Source organism: Propithecus coquereli, unplaced genomic scaffold (genome assembly GCF_000956105.1).
Source record: "Propithecus coquereli isolate 6110/MARCELLA unplaced genomic scaffold, Pcoq_1.0 Scaffold415, whole genome shotgun sequence".
NCBI lineage: Eukaryota > Metazoa > Chordata > Mammalia > Primates > Indriidae > Propithecus > Propithecus coquereli.
This window is the reverse complement of record NW_012149897.1, coordinates 115,102-135,870: the sequence shown is the minus strand read 5'-3', so window position 1 is coordinate 135,870 and position 20,769 is coordinate 115,102.

Genomic DNA, 20,769 nt, shown 5'->3' with positions numbered 1-20,769 from the left:
GTGTAAGAAGATGAAACATGCAAAGGGAAATTTATTTGTAAAAAAGTTAAGGAAAGAGAGCCAAAGGAAACACTGTTTCCCGGTAACGAGTATAACTCTTTCCTTAAGGTCTCCCTTCTTATCCCTCATCCCAAATTTGTTGAAAAACTAAGATTATTGACCCTCTTTGAACTCTGTGTCTAGTTATCTCTTTCCATTCAACCTTGCAGCGACTCAGGCAAAAGGAGTCCCAGGCCCCACTGCCATTTCAGATTCCAAGGTGGCTATGCTGATTAACCCCCCTCTCTTCCCCCACTTCTACCCCAATCCCTGATCCTCCCTTCTCCTATAAAGGGACATCATTATGAAGCATCCTGACTTTGTTTCCAGCTAGTATTTTCTGAGCCAGAACTTCATTAGAATGTGACAATATGAGCTCCATGGGACCTCGGTCACCTCAAATTATTTGCTGGAAGAGGTGGAATGGTCCTACTTTAGGTGAATATATTGCTCAGGTTCCTCAGTTTTCTAAACTTATCCCAATGTCTTATGTACTTTCTGGCTGGTTTTCAGAGTTTATGGGCCCTGTCCTTGATAATCACTATAAAATAAGCTTTCTATAGAATATAATGTAAGAAGTATGCTATTTCTTCACTTTTCTGACTATGGTAAGTTCTCTTGATGGGCATTGAGTGTCACATTACACTACTAGTGGCCTACACACATGAGATAGAGTACCTCTTTTGTACCTGGCAGAATTGTGACTTAATTCTTAACCTGGGTATAATGTTCTGATTTTGACTTTTTATTACAAATTTCCTCTTATTCTCTATATGGTTCTTTAGCACATACCAGGTGTCCACTGTGCCAGGCGGCTCTCCTCTAACCAGCACAGCGACTCTATAAGGGAGACACATTTTGTATCCAAATATTAGAGTGGAGAGAACAGAGGGGAGGAGAGGAGGTTAAGTGACCTGCACATGGCCATGTCCTCACCTTGGGAATCCTGCTTTGCTGTGAAGCCATGGTAAGACATTGGCTATGACAGCACTCATTGTTCAGTATCCAAATATTAATAGTATCCCTTAAGGGAATGCATTTCAGGGCTTGGTACAAGGAAAACTTTGTCTTCTCTGAAAATGGATTTTGTGTTCTTCACATCTAATATTTCTCTTGTTTTCCTGCTAAGTTTGGCCACCATGTAACTAGAAGGCAGATTTCTAGGCTCCTTCAGAGGAAGCACAATGACCCTTCTTATTAGAATATCTACTTTCTCTTCATCCAATTTTCTCTTTTTAAAATTCTGCATTTAAAAAAATAAACCTTTAATGCCTTTGTAGTTTCTGTAATGTACTGCAAATCCTTTTTGTAAATAGTCAGGGCATGAATAAAGGAAGGAAGGAAGGAAGGAAGAAAGGAACAAACAAACAGGCAAGCGTATAAAATGACTTACCATTTATATTTTTAAATGATTCAAACCTTTGTTTTCTAATAAACAAAACCTTAATGAAATGCCATCTCTAGAAAGCCTTTATATAAAGCTTTTCAAATAATAAAAGGAATAAGGGTAAAATACTGAAATAAATAAACTTTTTGTAGGCAGAAAAGTCTTTGATCTAATGTTCCTTGTTCACTACCTCTCAAGGTCCCCCAAGAGTAAACATACCACGAGGATTCTTGCTAAATCTAGTCTTAAAATATAGACTATTCTAAAATTAAACTTTGTATGACTGTGATTTATAATTTTATCCCTAAGGCCATTTATATCACTTTAAGTAATGTTGTAATAACTATTGAAAATACCATATACTCTGATTTTACATAAATTTGCAATTTATATTATCCTTCCTCACCCCCTACATTGGTAGAGACTTATTCCAATGATATCACATTGTGGGTTTTATTTTCTTGCCAGGTTGTCATCTTCAAATCTGGAATCTTTCTATGCCAGCCCTGCTATCTTTGGTGACTGGCTGGGTGTCTAAAAGCCACATAGACACGGAGCAGGGCTAACGACTGTGGCCAGCCTTTTTCACTTCCTTAAATGTTTAAAATACAATGATGGTTTGCAGAGTATACTTTAGAAATAATTTTGTCAGTAGGTTTGTGTCTATTAATGCATGCCCTGAGAGTTAATGTAAGCATTTTACACTAACCATTGTAGGTGGTATACCCTTCTTTTAGTTGCTATATCCTGAAAGAATAAGGCATTTTATTCAATTAAAGAATGAGCTAAAATAGCAATGTGGAAATACAGAAAATAAATACTGAAGCCCACATAATTCTAAACACAAATAAGCATTGCTATATTTGCAAATGAAGTCAGCTAAAGGGAGGAAAGTATGAACTGACAAGGCAATGAATGCATCAAGGAAAATGAGAACCTATGAAGAAAGGAGTCCAGCAGTACCTAGGTTCAGCTCTTCTAGTAGGAAAAGTCTGGCAACATTAACATCCCACTTCTTTATAAAATGATGTTCATTTAATGTGAAATATTATTGGTGGCTCTAGAGAGCATATACCTGGTTGTACAGGAACCATAGCTTTAGGAATATTACTAAACAAGAAATGTTTTCAAATTTACTGCAAACCATTTTTCCATTTTTCTTCCTGTAAATCCTTATCGAACATCTACTACATACTAAGTGTTGTTCTAGGCTCTGGGGATGCAACAGGACACAAAACAGACCAAACTGCTTTTCTGGTGGTGCTCATATTCCAGTTGGAAAAATACAAATATTAAACAAAATAAATAGGTAAATTATAAGATATATCAGAAAATGATAAGCACAATGGAGAAAAATTTAGCAGGAGAGTCTGTGGGGGTAGGGGCTAGGGATGGAGACTACAGTTCTCAATCTGATGGACAGAAAATGCTACATTGACGTGACTTTGGGAAAAGCCTTGAAGGGAGTGAGCCGTGCGGATATCTGGGGAAAGCACACTGTTTTCTCCTTTAAATATAAACGTGTTGGGGGAAAAAAGTATTTTCTGTACATAAGGCTATGCCTCTGAAGCAGTAACATGTAGATGACAGAATTGTAGAAGAGGATCCAAGGCCAAAAATTTGGAAAAAAAATAACATATTTTTATGTTGAAACAAATATAGAAAAGCAAGGGATTGAAGACAGATTTTTAAGATAAAATTGGAGGTGTTAAAAATTTGCAGCTGATACCATAACTCCAGGCTACTCTTCCAGACAGCAGGCATACATGTTCAATTTCTTCTGGCATGAAAAGCTCCAGTGGAAAAGTCAGAGAAGCTCTTATTAATATCTCTTTGCTGGGACAGTCACGTAGGGTGATGACTGAGTTTAGGGGAATTAAAGGATATGAATGTTGACTGTATAAAACAGCACAGATGCCAGTGTCCAGTTTCAGAAGTAGTAAACAAAACACAAGGATTTTACATGGGTCTAAGCCACATGAGGATGTGTGCAAGGGAGTGCTGAACCTCGGAATTACAAGCTAGTCACTTTTTAAAAAAAACTAAATGTAGACCTGACTGATGGTAATAGGTGGAAAAAGAAAGAGAATGAGCCAGAAGTAATCAAATGGTGGCTCTGTGCGCTGTGGTCATGAGGAAACTACTCAAAACCTCAGTTATTTCATTTATTAAATGAGTCTATTAACAATAATACATGTCAAATTCCTAACATGGTGCCTGTCCACCTTTCATTTTACAAGACTACTTAGTGGTTCAACATCTTTTAAGGAAAAACATTCACTGAAAAAAAAAAAATCTGAATATATGTGCCCATTATGCTATTTACTCTTACTGTTTTAAATAAAAACAAAACTTGAAAATAATATAATGCTTAATTTGTATGTGCCATGTTATAATTCCCAGTAATTCTGAGCCCATGGATGTGGGTGATTCATTACAATGTTCTTCAAAAGAAATGATTTCATTTATTATATGGACTTTGTTTAAGGAAATTAATAGAAAACATTTAAATGTTTGTTTTGGAGAGGTTTCATGCTGTTAACTTCAAAGCACCTAAGCCTCCAGTGGCCTCTTGAACATAAGCTGTAGATATGAGCATCAATGACTCTGGTTGTTCTACATGAAACTTGCTGATGTGAAAACATTTCACCTGTAACCTCAAAGGTCAACTATAGCTGACAGCTCATGGGCATGTTTCCACAATACTGAATATTTTGGTAAAATATTGATTAGAAAAGATAAAAAAATAAAAAGTTTTTACAGGATTATATTAGAAATATTGAGAAGTTTCTTACATCACTCAAGAAAAGTTTTTGCTTGTTTTCTGGAATGATGTCATCAAGGATCAATCACGTTTTTTACAGGATAACTATATTCACAAAAGATCTATTTCTCTATCCAAAGCACATGGAAATAATTTACATATAAATGAAGAAACATGCCACCCTTTAAAAATGTCAGTTTCTTGACATAAGTCCAATGAATTACTGCAATTTTTAGTCTTTAATAGATTCAAGGTGAAAGAAATGGCATATTATTTGAAAGGGTTTCCAAAGCACAGGGGCAGCCTTGTTTTGCAGACAATACTTCCTAAACATTTGGTTTAGAATATGGCACCAGAGGCCCTGGCAGTGTATACTCTGAAGAAATGTAAAGTTTAATCAATCCATGCAAATCAGTCCCAGATGTGGTTTATGAAGGACTTCATGCTTTTAAACATAGTCTAGTGTGATAAAGATCAGAAATCAATCTATTCCTAGTGATAAAACTGTAGGTAAATTCAATTCATTTAAATATTTACTGTGAACCTACTCCACGGAATATCCATTTTATGTCTTATAGCTGTGCTCCCCAACCCCCAGCCTGCAGACCAGTACTGGTCCATGGCCTGTTAAGAACTGGGCCACACAGCAGGAGGTGACGGGGTGGGTGAGAGGGGGCTGTGAAGCTTCATCTGTATTTACTGCCACTTCCCATCGCTCCAGTCACCACCTGAGCTCCACCTCCTGTCAGATGGGTGGTGGCATTCAATTTTGCTTTATGGTGAGTTGTATAATTATTTCATTATATATTACAATGTAATAATAATAGAAATAAAGTACACAATAACTATAACGTGCTTGAATCATCCCAAAACCATCCCTGTCCCGGGTCCATGGAAAAATTTTCTTCCATGAACCAGTCTCTGTGCCAAAAAGGTTGGGGACCACTGTCTTATAGGATGTAACAAGATGTAAGAAAAGCATACTGCCCTGAAAATACAATCACGTAGAGAAAGGCATGTAAAACCCATTCATTTGTTCATTCATTCATTCATTCAACTAGTATGTATTGGTATGTATTGAGCCCTGATTCTGGGTTAGATACTCTTTTGGTGATAACAATATAAGTAAGATCTGACTCATGTTCTTTGTTACTTTTCATCTTCAGTGAGGAGGAGACACAGGTAAATAGCTTATTATAGCCTAGTAAGAATTATGTTAAAGTTTGCCCAGGGTGTTAATGAAGCTCAGAGGAGGGGCCAGAGCACTCAATAGTCCAATCCTCAGGTCTGGAGCCTGGAGGAGGTGCAAGAAGAATTGTCAAAGGAGACAGAGGTTGAGGGTAGTTAGGGAGGGGATATCCCAGCAGATGAAACAAACTGTGCAAAGGTAGGGAAAAGCTAGCAGGAAACAGGCCACACTAAGTTCATTGTTCCTGGAGAGAGTCTTATGGGACATGGCAAAAAGAGGGAGGTGGGTGCTAGTTAGAGAGGCAGGTGCTGAGTTCTTGATGGCCAAAAGGCCCTGCTGAAGAATTTGTGTTTTATCTTCAAGGCTCCGGAAAGTTGTTGAAAGATTTCAAGCAAAAGATTTTGAAAAATACAACAATATAAGATAATTCTATGATCCTCACTTACAAATTATGGTAGATATTTCAACTGTTCTCCAATTTCCAGTTTCTGTCCCCTTCTGACCTTATAGGAAAATTGTACTTCCCTGTCTCCTTGAGGCTAACAAAATTGCATTGCTATGAAAAATGAAATATGATTCACTTTTCTCGGTGGAAGCATTTAATTCCTGCTGTTTGGATCTCTAATCTTTTCTTCTATCACGGGGATGGTAGACACCTGTGGTTTATATGTGCTACTCTAAGTGATCACATGGAGACTATTGGCCCGCAAAGTTCCCATATCCACAGTGGGATTGTCTGTTATTGCAGTATAACTTTGCCTACCTTAACTAATACACCTAACCAAGTAATGGAGATATTCTTATAATTAACAAGCTACAAACTCTGCTTTGTAATTTGTTCAATTAGAACAAGTTAAGTATGTCCCTTCTTAAAATTATTCACCTGTCTAAAGTAAATTTCTTATCCTGGTAAATCAAATCATGCTTTCCAGATCTCATAAGTGGTAATGAATAGAATTTTTCTTATTTATTTACTTATAATTAGGTTTTGGTTTTGGAAATTTGAAAAATGCAGAGTACAAAAAACGGGGTGTGCATTTATGTTAATAACTTTTAGAAAGAAGTTGTATGTTAGTAATATGGTATCAGTATTACAATATTTTAAAAGAATAAGCATGCTAACTCCTGAAAGTGAATACTGTACATGTTTGTATGCATTTTATTCTTTGCACTTTCTGACTGCTGACTGCTTACTGTTGTCCTCCTGGCACCAATTCATCTCTACCTCACATGCCAATAAATGTTTAGGAATGTTGGAGAATACAGAAGAAGCCAGAAGTCTTCTTTCTCAGAGAGGTAGCTAAGCATCTTCCTATAAAATGGGAGAATTCATTGATTGGCCATTCTTTGGACATGCTTTTAAACCTTCTCTACCAGCAGGAATTTGATATTAGTAGGACAAAAGGGAAATTGCTTGTTCTCATGCTTATAAAATCAGATCTTTTATCTGATCAAAAATTGTACATGGATTAGGTCTCAGGGAAGGAATATACTATGTCCATATAGTATACAATAAGCTATTTTGAAAAGATAGTAGTGAAGGAAACACTTCCTGAAATGGTAAGATGTAAATTTGCCTGTAAAATCAGAATGCCCTAGCCAATCTTTCCAGGATATTCCCCTAGGTAAGGAACCCAACCCTTTCAAATTGCATGAAAATTAGAAGACAAATGAAGATGTTGTAGATGGAAATTCATTTCCAAGAAAACTACTGGGATGGAAATCATTAGATAATAGCTCGTTTCAAAAAACTATGTCTTGTTTCTCTTTGTCAGTCACAATTATAATATTTTAAACATATGCACTTTATACTATATTTGTCTAGTTAGGTTGAGTCCTGTTTTAGAAAAAATTCCTCAGAGTCTTTAAGAAAAAGAATACAAAGTAGTATAAAGCAAAGTAATACAAAGCAAAGCAGAACTTTAACATGAAAGTGATATTGGTGGTCAAGGAAAGCATCTTATTTTCTATTAAATATGTTCTCTGTGCTAGAAAGAATTCCTATTTCTCACTTTCTCACATAGTAACTACATCTCAGTAGAGTTAAATCCTCAGGACAACAGAGCATGTTACGGTGAGATACTTTACACGCAGCTTAACCATTTTGCAAAATCAGAAATAGTGATTAACCCAGAGGCTCTTTCTCATTTCCTTTTCCGTGGTGTTTAGCTATTGATAAATATTAAAGTGCATGCAATTTAGCCGACAAACACGGAGAAAGAAATGTCAGAAACCTGTCAGTTTGCTGTGTTGCCAGAGGGCCCTAAGCTGGCACAGCCCCTCTGGGCATCGCCAGGTTACTGAGGAAGTGGTGGGGTGGGGTGTCAGAGGTGCTGCTGAGCCGATGATCTCAGCAGGCCTGAGGACAGAGGAGAAGGGTCACCACAGAAAGTGTTTAGCAGCAACCCCCGAGGAATTTCAGCCCCAAAGAGATTGGAGTGGAAAAAGATTTCACAACCTTTCAGTTACCCAGGGCTGGAGCAGCAGGATTCATTGATAGAAATAAAAAAGCAAATAAAAGCCCTCACCAGTTAATATAACTCTCAAATAAGAATGTAATTCCCCGCAGCCACAGTAGCCCAGGAAAAGATACCCTGAAATGGTCATTCTGCTGAGATGTAGGGACATCATCATCAAGATGGAAAAGACCCCTGCAGGCTCTGAAGGAATTTTAAGTGAACTTTACTGAGTGGTCATTATGTACCAGACACAGTTGCAAGTGCTTTGGGGGCATTAATGCATTCAATCTTCACAACAACCCCTTAAGGTAAGTATTAATATTTGTCCTATTGTATAGATGCAGAAATGGAGGCATAGAAAAGTGAAGAAACTTGCCCAAGCTGATCCAGCTAGGACAGGGGAGAGCCAGAACATAAACCTAAGAAGCCCACCTCCATTACCCACGCTCTTAACCACCAAGCTTTACCATCACTCAAAGAGAGGAAATTACAAAGCAGAAAATTCCCAGTCTTTACTTTTTAGAGGAGACACAAGTTACATACATGAAAAGATATTGGACATAAAAATATAGAAAATGATAGATGCCAAGTGAGTGCCAAAAAATACATGGCTGTTGAAAGAGGTCCATTGCAAAATAGATTGGAAAAAGCAAAACAAAATTGAGAAGTGGATCCTTGAAATGGATATGAACAAGTAGGGGCAATGTGGCATGGAGGAAGGGAGCTTGGACCGTATAGGTAGGTGTTAGCCTCAGAGGGGCCTCGGTTCAAATCTCAGCTCTGCCACTTTCAAGTCATGTGAGCTCGAGTAAGTCACTTAGTTCTTTGTGCTTTAGTTTTCCTGTTTGTAGGGTTAGTTAAACCTATCTCAAAGGTATTCATGAAGATTAAGCAAAATTAGTTAAGTCCAGGTCTTATCACAGTGCCTGGTTACAAGGTAAACACTTAGCATCTTTATTATTATCCAGTTGAGGGAGATGGGAAGAAGGTTTCAGATAAAGAGACCAGCATGTGAAATAATCTGTAATAATCAGATTACAGATTAATCTGAAATACAACTTCTGTTGGCTCAGTTTAAGCCGACTGGGTAAGTTAAGTGTCTGACATGAACTTGGAAGTGAGAGAGATGCTCCCATGGATAGTCACTAAGGGGTCTCAAAGCTGTGAAGAGTTGCCATGTGATCTGCTCAGTCCACAGTATTATGCATCTCGTGCAAACACATGAGTATAGGAAAAAAGTTAGAGACACCAGAGTCAGAAAAACACACATTTTATTTGTGTTGAGACAGTCTCGCTGGAGGACACTTACACTAGTTAGAGCTCTGCTTATCCAGATGAGCGTAGAGAACTTGGAAAGACTGACCAAAAAAGGAGAAAATACGGATTAATTCATTAATCAAAGAAACATTTGTCAGGTATGAAGTAGGGGGCTCTGTGCTGAGTGTTAGGGTATACAATGGATGAGGCAGAGATGACATGACAAGAAGCTCCCAGGAAACTCTCATTTTTCTGAGAGAGACAGACAAGAAAAACAGCTGCTCCATCCTAACTGATACACAGGCTGAAGGGGACGCAAAGAGGCTTGGAATGCAACATAGGGGGAGTGTGAGGTCTTCTAAGCAGAGATGATCTTTCATCTGAGCTTTCAGGGAAGAGGCAGGTCTCACCAAGCAGTGGGCGGGGGGCAGTGGGGAACTACTGGTCAGAGTGACTAGCCTGGACAAAGGCTGCCGAATGAAGCCAAGTGACACATTCATTGAAGGAGATGCAAAGCACTTCCCACCAACAGGGTTCAATTGGGGTGTGGTTCACCAGCTTGTGAAATCAGGCACTAAAGATGCTAGAGGAATGTGTATGAGAGATGAGCTCAGTTTTGCTCCCTAGAGAGGTCCCCACAGAAGGGAAGAGAAGGAGAATGGAGTAGGTGGTGAGGTTGGAAGCCTGTACACTATTTTCACAGTTACTGCATGGAACCCAGGCAAGAAATAGTTGCGCTCATCACTGGGGGGTGAAAGAGCTGTGGCGTATGCCCAGTGAGGAAAGGTAAAGCACTCGACACTCCTTAGCCTCATGTAAAGAGGGCAGAGTGATTGAGTAGGTGGGTGAAGGCCCTAGACAGGTGCTCGGGATGTTAGAGCTTCAGAATGCCTAAGTGCAGCTGTCCCTCCCTCTTGTTTTCTCTCTCCTAACCTCTGTCACATTGTCCTTCTCCTCTCTCTGGGATACCTCCCCTCATCTCAGAATTAAGAAATAGAAGTGGAGAGCATGAGTAGTAGAGCGATGACCAAGACAGCAGAGGACAAAGGAGAGAGAAAAGGAGGTAGAAAACAAAACTAAAAAAGAGACTCGAGGAGACAGGTTGTGCTTTTGCTAATGCCACTAGAAAAATGAAATGTGAAAATAAGATTTTATATATAAACACAAACACATGCATATGTGTGGGTGGATTAAGCAACTATACTCCCTCTTAGCCAAAATGATCTTTTCTAATCAGATTGGGAGATGGAAATGTTAGAAGCTTGCATAGGTAGCATTTGATTTTTCAAATGCTGTCTTTGAAAGATGGGTCATATTTTGATTTTCAGAGAAACACAGAAGGGAAGTGTATTCTTGATCTTGGAAATACAGTGGCTGTCCATCACTCTCAGGGTAATGTAAGGATCTTTAGCTCAGCTGCCAAGGGCTGGGTGGGCTGGACCCGCACATCTGCTTACTCTGTGCCTGCCTCCACCCTGGCACTTTTGGTTTCCTTAATATTAACCACTTGTTCATTCACCATATAATGTTCTCTTTCTTGTCTTTCTTCTCCTGGCTAATTCTTATTGATCCTTCGAATCACAGCTTAAACCACCCCTCCTCAGGGAAGCCATTCCTGACTCTCCCTGACCAGGTCAAAAACCCTCTCATAGGTTCTTAATGCTGTGCACCTCTCTTCCATAGCATCTGCCTCAGTTACAGCTTTTTGTGTGTGCATGCACGTGTGTGTGTGTGTGTGTGTATGTGTGCGTGTGTGTGTGGAATTTGACCAATTCCACTTGACTGTAAACTCCATGTGGGCAAGAACCATGTCTGATTTTGCACACCAGTTTGCCTTCCATGTCTACAAAGGAATGGTGAATGAATGGTGAATGGAAACAAGATGTGTGGCTGTGGAGGGATGACCTCAGGGTGTGATAAAAGGTTGAGGGAGCTACAGCTAAAAACGGTGTCAAAGACCAACTGAATCTACTGACCACTTTGCCTACCCTAAATATTATGTCTACCCTCTATTTCTTCTTTCTGGACTGAGTGGAAAAATATGTTTTTTTTTGTTTTTCTCATTTTCCTAAAATCTTAGACTACAAAGGCACTAGTGGGTAGTACACTTTTGTTAGAGCCTAAGGGGAAATGCGTGTGCTCTCGAGTCTTATAATTTTTACATTACATGTTTTCTATATTAGCCTTCAACCTAATGCAAAAATTAAGTGCAAATTGGAGGCATACTAACTATTTTATGCAATATCTTAACTTTGTTTTCCTTAGGACATTCATTGAAGGTATAACTCATTACTGAAAATCGATTCTTCAGTGTGTTTCTAACCATCTAGCCACTTCAAAAAGAGATGTTTTAATGTTCTAAGCCAAATCCCTACCTTCCTTTGTGTTTCCAAGGACTCTTGGTAAATCAGAATAGGGCCAATGACCAACTGTTAAAGGTGAATAGTAAAAGTTACTCCTCTCCCTGAACTACCAGCAGGAGACAGTCAACATGCAGTTCTTTGATGTCTCTCCAGAAAGTATAGAGATTTATAGGTAAAGAAGGCAAAAGTCAAATTAGTCAATTTTCTTTTTATGGATATAGTTGTCATATGGGGTGTATGCTGGTTAGAAAAGAAGGTGAAAGAAATAGATAAACTTAAAGTGTGGAAATACCTGAGAATTTCCATTATTTGTATCCCAAATTACTGTAAAAAATACAAAGTTGACTATATCAATCTTTATGTACAGAAAAGTATTTGGGACATTTTAAAGTCCTAACAGTTTGCAGGGTAAAAAAAATGAGAGGGGAAATAATACTGAATTTTTCTAAGGCTTTGAGAAAAATTGAGCTTCTGTTTATGTATTTTTACTTCAGTCAGGATAAATGGAACAAGTTCACAGGAGTTAAACAATTAAGTAAGCAAATGGTGGATGGTGGGAGCCAGGGTCTCACTTTTAGAATGGAAGGTTACAGGTAAGCAAGAAGAAGAAGCCAGAATGATGCATGTGGTAATGGATTAGAGTTGAAAACATCAATATGAACTCATGCTAATCTATCTATCCACCTATCCAGATGGTTACATACATAAATATTTGTAGATATGTGTACATACACAAGTTAGTATACACAAATTTATTTCCTTGTTCTTTTAGCCAAGAAGGCCTAGAAGAAATGACATCCCAACAGCAAGGAGCACACCTAGCACTCAAATCTTGGTTTTTAATATTAATACCATTCTTCAATGAAAGGAACCAGGACTCCTTGGAGAAGTGGCTGAATCTAGGATGGGGGAGGAACTATATTGTTGATAAGCCACGAGCATCTTGTAATGCCAGAAAGTATGAAAGTGCTTCAAAACAAAACAAAACCAAAAAAAAAAAAAATAGAAAACAAAAAATATCACAATTATGAGGATTTATCAAAGGGGCACAAGAACCAACAAAAAGAGCTCCCAATAGCCAAACCTGGAACAATTTGAGCAATACAATGAACAAAGTAATATTGGAATATTACCTAAAGTATACAATAAATATCCATGAGTCCACACTGACATACAAAAATAACTGGATAAATAATTAAGTAAATGAGAGAGAACAGGCAAATCTTCCATGCAAAAGAATTGCAAACATTTGATATAGATATGCTGACCTCAAGGAGATGAACCATAACTCCCTCTTGAGTGGGGGTAGTTCATAGTGACTTCCTTCCAAAGAGAGTGAAGTATGAAAATAGGGAAAAAGAATAAGTTTGTAGTGGAAAAACCTGACCAAAACCATCCCAGCCAGATGATCAAGGTTAACATCTTTAGCCATGTTGACAGTGGGATGAAAAACGGCACTTTACTCTCTGTGGTCTTTCTCCCCAAAACACAAAACCCTAGTCTAATCATAAGAAAAACACCATAAAATCCTAATTAAGGGACATTCTACAAAATACCTGACCAATACTCCTCAAAACTGTTAAGATCAAAAGCAAGAAAATATGAGAAAATTCTATAGCCAAGAGGAAGGAAAGGAAATATAACAACTAAATGTAATGTGGTATCCTGGATGGGATCCTAGAATAGAATAAGGACTTTAGGTGAAACTAAGGCCACATGAATAAGTATGGACTTCAGTTAATACTAATGTATCAATATTGGTTCACTAATTGCAACAAAAGATTATACTCACATAAGATTTCAATATGAGAGGAGGTGGATGAGGGGTATATGGTAACTCCCTGTACTATCTTTGCAATTTTTCTGTAAATCTAAAACTGTTTTAACATAAAAAGTTTATTTTTAACAAGCCATGAAAGCCTAGAAATTTAATTTAAACTGGTACGATTAAATAGTAAGGTCTAATCTTACTGATATAATATTTAATTATTTAAAAAAAAAAAGAAATAGCATTCTCCATGCATTAACCTCTATGACCATTTTCTTTCTCTACATTTCTTTAAAAGATAGTAGACCATGCTGTACAACATTAATTAAAGCCAGGTTAAAATGTTAGAGAATTGCTGAACATATGACTTAATTAAACAAAGATTTACTAAAAGGCAGGAACCAATTTACAGGAGATAGGCATTTTCTATATGGATGTATCTTTCAAGAAGATAAAGAAAGGAATCAAGAATAGCTTAGTGTTCTAAGATACAAACAAACAAACAAAAAAATAGAGGGTAAATGAAGGATGAAATATAAAGTTTTAAACCAAACAGAAAAGGGAGACGTTTCAGCAAATTGATAAGATGTTAACATCTACTTACGATTTTTGATCCTTGAAAACAATGCATATTTGTCCATTCCTACATCCCCACCTGGACCAGTGCAGGCCATGTCCCATGAAATGCCTGTTCTGACCATTAGAACATCCAGACTCATTCTGGGGCTTAATCTCTCTTACTGCAGATGCACCCACTAATTATATTTCAGATTAGCAGCCACAAAGAACCTGCGTCTTCCAAGTACCCGTCCTTCAATTACTGCATCGTTTTCTCTCTGTAATAATCGCAGTGCTTCAGCCACTTTATATGTGACAAGGTGTGAGTTTGCTATCTCCCTTGTCATTCTCCTGAGTCTTCTTCAGTTTGTTTACAGCCAGAAGTGAGCTCAATAGTCCAGCTGAGGTCTGAATGGTGCAAGATCAAGTGCACTCATTACCTCTTTATTTTGGGTTATTCTATTAATGCAGCTGAAGATATTATGTGAAATCTCCAAAATGGGTTCCATATTTTATTTTCAGAAACATTTGACAGATACAAATACTACATTATCTGTGACTACTGTGAATGAGGTTAACACATTATTATTTGGTTGTGAATATCATACTTGGCTTTCTGGAGGTTTCAAGTATTCATCTACCATGGCCCTTCCTCCTGTGATGACACAGCCAGCAGTGCCCTCAAAATGGCATAGCTTCTAGCCTTCCCTTACTAAATATCCACATCTTTGCTCTAGCTACACAGCTATAAAGTCAGAACTGAAAATAATGGTGGGAAAAGAGTATTCTTTAAACTCAGTATTAATCTCCTGAAACTTTTTGGACATCTTAAAGTACATGCATTCCCATGAGAAATATTACTGCCTATCTAATAAATGAGGATGTCATACAAAATTACCCAATTAATAACTCAAGAACACTTATGGAAAATATGTAAAGTAATATAAAAATTTTATTTGCAAATTGTGCAAACTGTTGTTGGAACAAAATGACAGTGCAGATGGGAGATTTCCTTAAAATGCTCTTCAAGTCCTGTTATCAATCCATTTACTTCAGCTTTATCAATTCTGCTGACCAATATATAGTTATTTTAAACATTAATGCTTTCAACACTATACAACATTGATATATATTGCAAAAAAGTTACAAATCTCCAAGAAAAAAAAATACCAAGTAATGAATGCTAGCCAAATTGTTACCTAAACCAAGCTAACTCAGGAGTATTTCTGGCATCTTTAATCAAGAAAGATGAATAACATTAATTTTTAGTGGACTTAGATTAAATAATACAATTAACAGCTTTAGAATTTATAGATCAGAATAAGAGGAGAGAAAAACACATTAATCAAGTAGACATGTTAACAAAATAATAGATTAGTCAAGATTACCTTTGAATAAATTGGCAAGGAATAAAAATACATTAAAATATCTCATTGTAGTACTTTACAAGAGAAATAGCGCTATTTGTTTTACAGACTAAATCATATATATGCCCAATACTCATTTTCATTCTTCATATGCACTGTAATGTTTGTAATATATAAAGCAAAAATTTGCTCCTCCCTAAAGTATTTTGGTTTGAGATTTTTTTAAAGGTAACATTGTAATGAAGGAGATTCTTTTTCATGCTAGACATAAAAGTTCCTAAACACATCATTTCATTGATGTAAAGCACATTTGCAAAAGGCTTTAGGGGACCTCAGTTTAAGAACAATAGACGCAAGGCTGATGTACTGGTTGCTTCCTAAATACTATACTCAGCAGTTTTAGAGCACTTAGCAGTGATGAATTGGCATGAAGAATCAGGTACTAAAAAGCCATTTCCTTGGAAATGAAACCCTTTTTAAAATTCTTTTATCTTTTGCTTGTCTTGATTGCAGCTCTGAAGAAACCAAGGAGACAGAAGGAGTGGAGAAAGCATGCAACACAGATTACCCAAAGGAGACACTCATGAGTCTGAATGAAAATAGATTCTAGGGAGAGGAGGAGGGAAAGTGGCCATAATCTTCAAAATTCTTTTGATGTGTTACTGCTCTCAAAGTAGTGGATTTTCTCAACGTAATGCTGTTGAATATAGATGAACTCAACTGTCAATCAAACATCTTTTACTCACGGCCAAGTCAAACACTTGATTATTCTAGTATCGGCATCAAACTCTTAATGCCAACATGAAATAGCCAATTCACCAGGCTGGGAAAAAAGAAATGATAGGAAAATGAAAAAGTGCACTGAGCACTTATATTCTATAATCTAGAATTGCATTCTTTTTTATTTTGTGTAGTTGCTTTTGTTGTTTATTTATTTGTTTTTAGGGGATTTTTACTATTTTTTTGTTTTACCACCAAAGGAATTGTTTTATGGGGATAATAGATAACAGCCATATCACATATTCCTGAAAAAAAAACAACTTATTTGACCTGGCCTCATAAACGTAAAGGATTTAGCAAATTCCAGAAGCTTTATTATTTGTCTACAGCTCTTTCCAGACTATGTGTCATTTCATAATCATTTTCATGGTTCTCATTTTCCTTATCAATTGAATTTGTACTTGAAACATTTCAAGCATGGGGGAGCAATCATGTGAGTTGACAGATCTCATCGGGAGCGGCCTTGCTCAGATTTTGACTTGCGCATCCACTTTCATCCATTACAAAAGTCCACGTATAGACTCAAGAACATTTGCCTCAAAGATTGGGTGTCCTTAAGGGTCACACAAGGTTGTGTCACCCTTTACTACTGCTGTTGTTAAAAATGGCACAGGACTCAGGATTCTAAAATCTAGTGCTACGATGGGCTATGAAAGGTCTCAAAGTATGTGAGAATGCTGTCCTTTTAACCTCAAAACAGTAATTTATCAAGACATAGCGTATTTTCTATAAGGAACATATTTTTTATTCAGATTATTCTTTTACAAACACCTCAATATCTTCAATAGTATTTAATGAGACGGTAATGAAATCTAGTACGTGGGCTTTCTTTTAATTACGACTCAATAATAGTATTTGCGATTTTCAAAGAGCTTTCAAATATATTACAATCTTCATAGAAACTTATGGGGAAAGAAAGGGACAGAAGGGGAACCAAAATCTATCAAATGTCTTAAGTTGATCAGGTGCCATGATTTTTATATATCTCATTCCTCCTTATGTGCACCTTAGGACAAATTTTACTTTTGATTTTAGTTTCAGAAGTAGGTGTGCTTCCCCTGAGCCACTGAGTTGTTTATATCTAATGGACATTGGGATTTGTGTTTAAGCTTCCCGATTTACACTGTCTCCTGGGAAGCTTAGTGAAAACTTTATATATATCTGGCATACCCTTGGACTTCATGGTCTGCTTAACTCTTAGAAGATGGAGGGCTCTCTGCCTCCTTTGAGATCTAGACAATATTTTTTTGAACTTCCCAATTTCACGACCAGTAAGATCTCCAAAACTCACCCTGACATTTCTGATAATTTCCTGGGGGCAGGGCTCATTGACTTCTCTTGCCAACATAACACAGCTCATTTTTGATTTGTACACCACCACCACCACCAAAGTCACTTACTTGAAGCCTTGGGAGGGTTTGAAGTAAGATACACGTACATTAGTGATCTTTTTTTTTTTCCTGTCACTGGGGAGGGATCTGTTTAGGGAGTAAGCACTCAGTTCAACCTTCCCTGGGCTGCTGCTGCTCTTCCTCTCCTCTTTTCTAATCTCTCTTCCTCATTTCCATCATTCTAGTTAGCTATGTAGCACCAAATTCTCCCTCTATTACGCAGAGTAGCTTTCACCCTCACAGCACCTGAGCACCTACCTGCAGCCAAACCTTCAAGGGACTCTCTTCGTACCCCAAGGGCATCTTCAAAGTACCTCTTCCAGAAAGGGCATTTCTCTTCTCCTGCAAAAATTCTCGTGCCATTTAAGGTTTATGTATACATACATACATATATATATGTATATATATATATATATATATATGTATATATATATTTTTTTTTAACCTCACTACATGTGCATGTGAATAGGAACATCATACCTTATTTCTCTTTGCTTTTGCCTCATCATTCTCACTATAAGTTCTGCATATATATCTTTGTTGGCCACCTTAAATGCTGTCTGGGACTAGGCAGGGTTTAAAATGTTAAATAAATAGGCCAGGTATGGTGGCTCATTCCTGTAAGCCCTGCACTTTGGGAAGCCATGGCAAGAGGATCCCTTGAGACCAAAAGTTTGGGACTAGCCTGAGCTCTATTAAAAAAAAAAAAAAAATTAGCCAGGCGTGGTGGCGTTTGCCTGTACTTACAGCTACTTGGGAGGCTGAGGCAGGAGGATGGCTTGAGCCCAGGAGTTTGAGGTTGCAGTGAGCTATAATGATGCCACTGCACTATAGCTCAGGCAACAGAGTGAGACTCTGATTAAAAAAAAAAAGCCCAAATAAATAATGTATTATCTCATTGAATCATTACAACAAATCTGGGTGATTGGCAATATTGTATTTTTCTTTTATGAATGAAGAAAGTGATGCTCGTAAAAGTCAGGTAATTTGCTTGAAATCAGCCAGTCAACATCAGAGTTGAATCTGAATTATTTCAGGATGGCTGTAAAGAATGGGCTCCTTTCTCCTGCTGAGAGATAGGTATGAGGCCCCTCAAATGCTTTGTCAAAATACATATGCCACCTCCTCTTCCTACCCAAGCCTTAATCTCCAGGTTTTCATACTCCTTGTTATTGGGATAAGAGAATGAGAGCTGAAATTTTTTCTACAAACTCTTGCAGACATTTCTGATAAATGATACAACTGCCTTCTTTAATGACATCTCCAATCCTCACCATTTGCATCATGACAAGAACTGTGGCTCTACATCCTTAAAACACTGAACTTGGAGTTAATTTTCCAGGGAGTTCTCTGACCAAAAAAATATATATATACATAAAATAGTTTTTTTTATCTCCCAGACTCCCAGTGCTAATAAAACAGTTCTTGATGCTCTTTCACAATAAAGCAAGAATAAAACTATATGCTAATATGCAAAGGGACTTCAGGTTTTAATGATCATCTTAGCTAATAGACATGGTTAATATTCTAACTAAAATATGAAAACTATGGCATGTTTTCCCCGTTTCAAAGGCTCAACTGAAAACTTATTTTTATACAAAATCTCAATATTTTCAATATTTCAAATATGACTATTTCTCCTGAGAAGTCATTTAATGCCTTCTTTTAAAAACATCTAAAATCAAAATGATAGCAAGATGAAAAACTAAAACAGAGTAATAAAAAGTCTAAGGAAGTATTGATTACTTCAGAATCAAAAGAATACAGCAGATCCCATTGAATGCACACCTACTTCTTGAGAAGAACTTTGCTAAGCACTTTGTAGACTGTATTTCATTTAATCCTTACAGCAATATGATGAGGTAGGATTATCAGCCATATTTTTTCTACACGAGGAAAAAGAGGTAAAAGTAAGCTCTAGAGTTGCCGAAGGTCATGTAGCTCGTAAGTGAAAGAACAGGGATGTAATTCTGATTGTCTGTCTCCAAGGCCAACATATCACTGACTCTCAGTATTTCATAGCATTTACTATGTACAATGTTGCTAAGTTTGTAAAAAAGACAAAAGATATATAAGACATGGATGTTTTTGTTTAGTGCTCATACACTTGTCAATTAGAGGACATCACCTGGCAGCAGATAATCGAACACTAAATTGTGCAGAAAAGTGAGCTATCTGAGGTCAAAGAAAGTTTTATGGAAGAGATGAAATGTTGCAATCTTGGGGGAGGGAACTTGAAAGATCGTAAGCTCTGGACAGGCAGAGCAGAGGGCAGAAGAATCCCAGGTAAGGAAATCAGACCGGTGTGTTTGGGACTAGTGAGAAGACTAGTATAACAAAGTAAGGGGAATCTTGTTGGGTAACCATGAGAATCAAATAATGAAAAATAAAGATAGATAGAGTGAGGCACTTACAAAGAACTTTGAGGGTCAAGTTGAAAAATCCATTTGTGAAATCATTCACAAAGATTTACTGATGCCTAGTACATGAGCCAAGGAAAATAAAAAAGACAGAAGGTAGAAGATAGATGGTCCTGGAGAATTCTGGCCACAGTCCTGCAGCAATCACTGTCAGGGCCCTGCCCATCTCCCCTTGGCAGTCACATGTCATGTAGGGGGTTGATGAGGAGTCAGGCTCCAGCTTCCTCAGCCCTTCTTCAAAGGTGCAGCATTTATATAAATTTGTTCATCAATAGCTGTCATATCTATTTTATATATTAGTCACTGCCTAAGCTTTTATTTGAAGGGAGTATTCTGTGACTTCAAAGTATATATTTATACTGATCACACCAAATTCTGGTGAGGATGTGAAGCAACAAGAACTCTCATTCATTGCTGGTGAGAATGGAAATTGTACAGCCACTTTGGAAGACAATTTGGTAATCTATTGCAAAACAAAACATATTCTTCCCATATGATCCAGCCATGATGCTTCTTGGCATTTACTCAAATGAGTTGAAAACTTACATCTGCACAAAGTCCTGCACACGGATGTTTACAGTAACTTTATTCATAATTGTCAAAACTTGGAAGCAATCAAGATGTTTTTCAATAGATGAATGGAGAAACAAACTGTGGTACATCCAGACAATGGAATATTATTCAGCACTAAAAAGGAATGAACCAGCAAGCCATGAAAGACCTGGAAGAAAGTTAAATGCATATTATTAAGTTAAAGAAGCCAATCTGAAAAGGCTACATGCTATATAATTCCAACTATATGACATTCTGGAAAAGACAAAATTCTGGAGATAGTAAAAAAGATGCCAGGTGGAGGGCAGGAGAGAGAAATGAATAGGCAGAGCACAGAGGGTTTTTAGGGCAGTGAAGCTACTCTGTATGACGCTAACATGGTGGGTTATACGTTTTCAAATCCCATAGAATGTACAATACCAAAAGTGAACACTGATCTAAATTATGGACTCTGAGAAATAATGATGGGTCAATG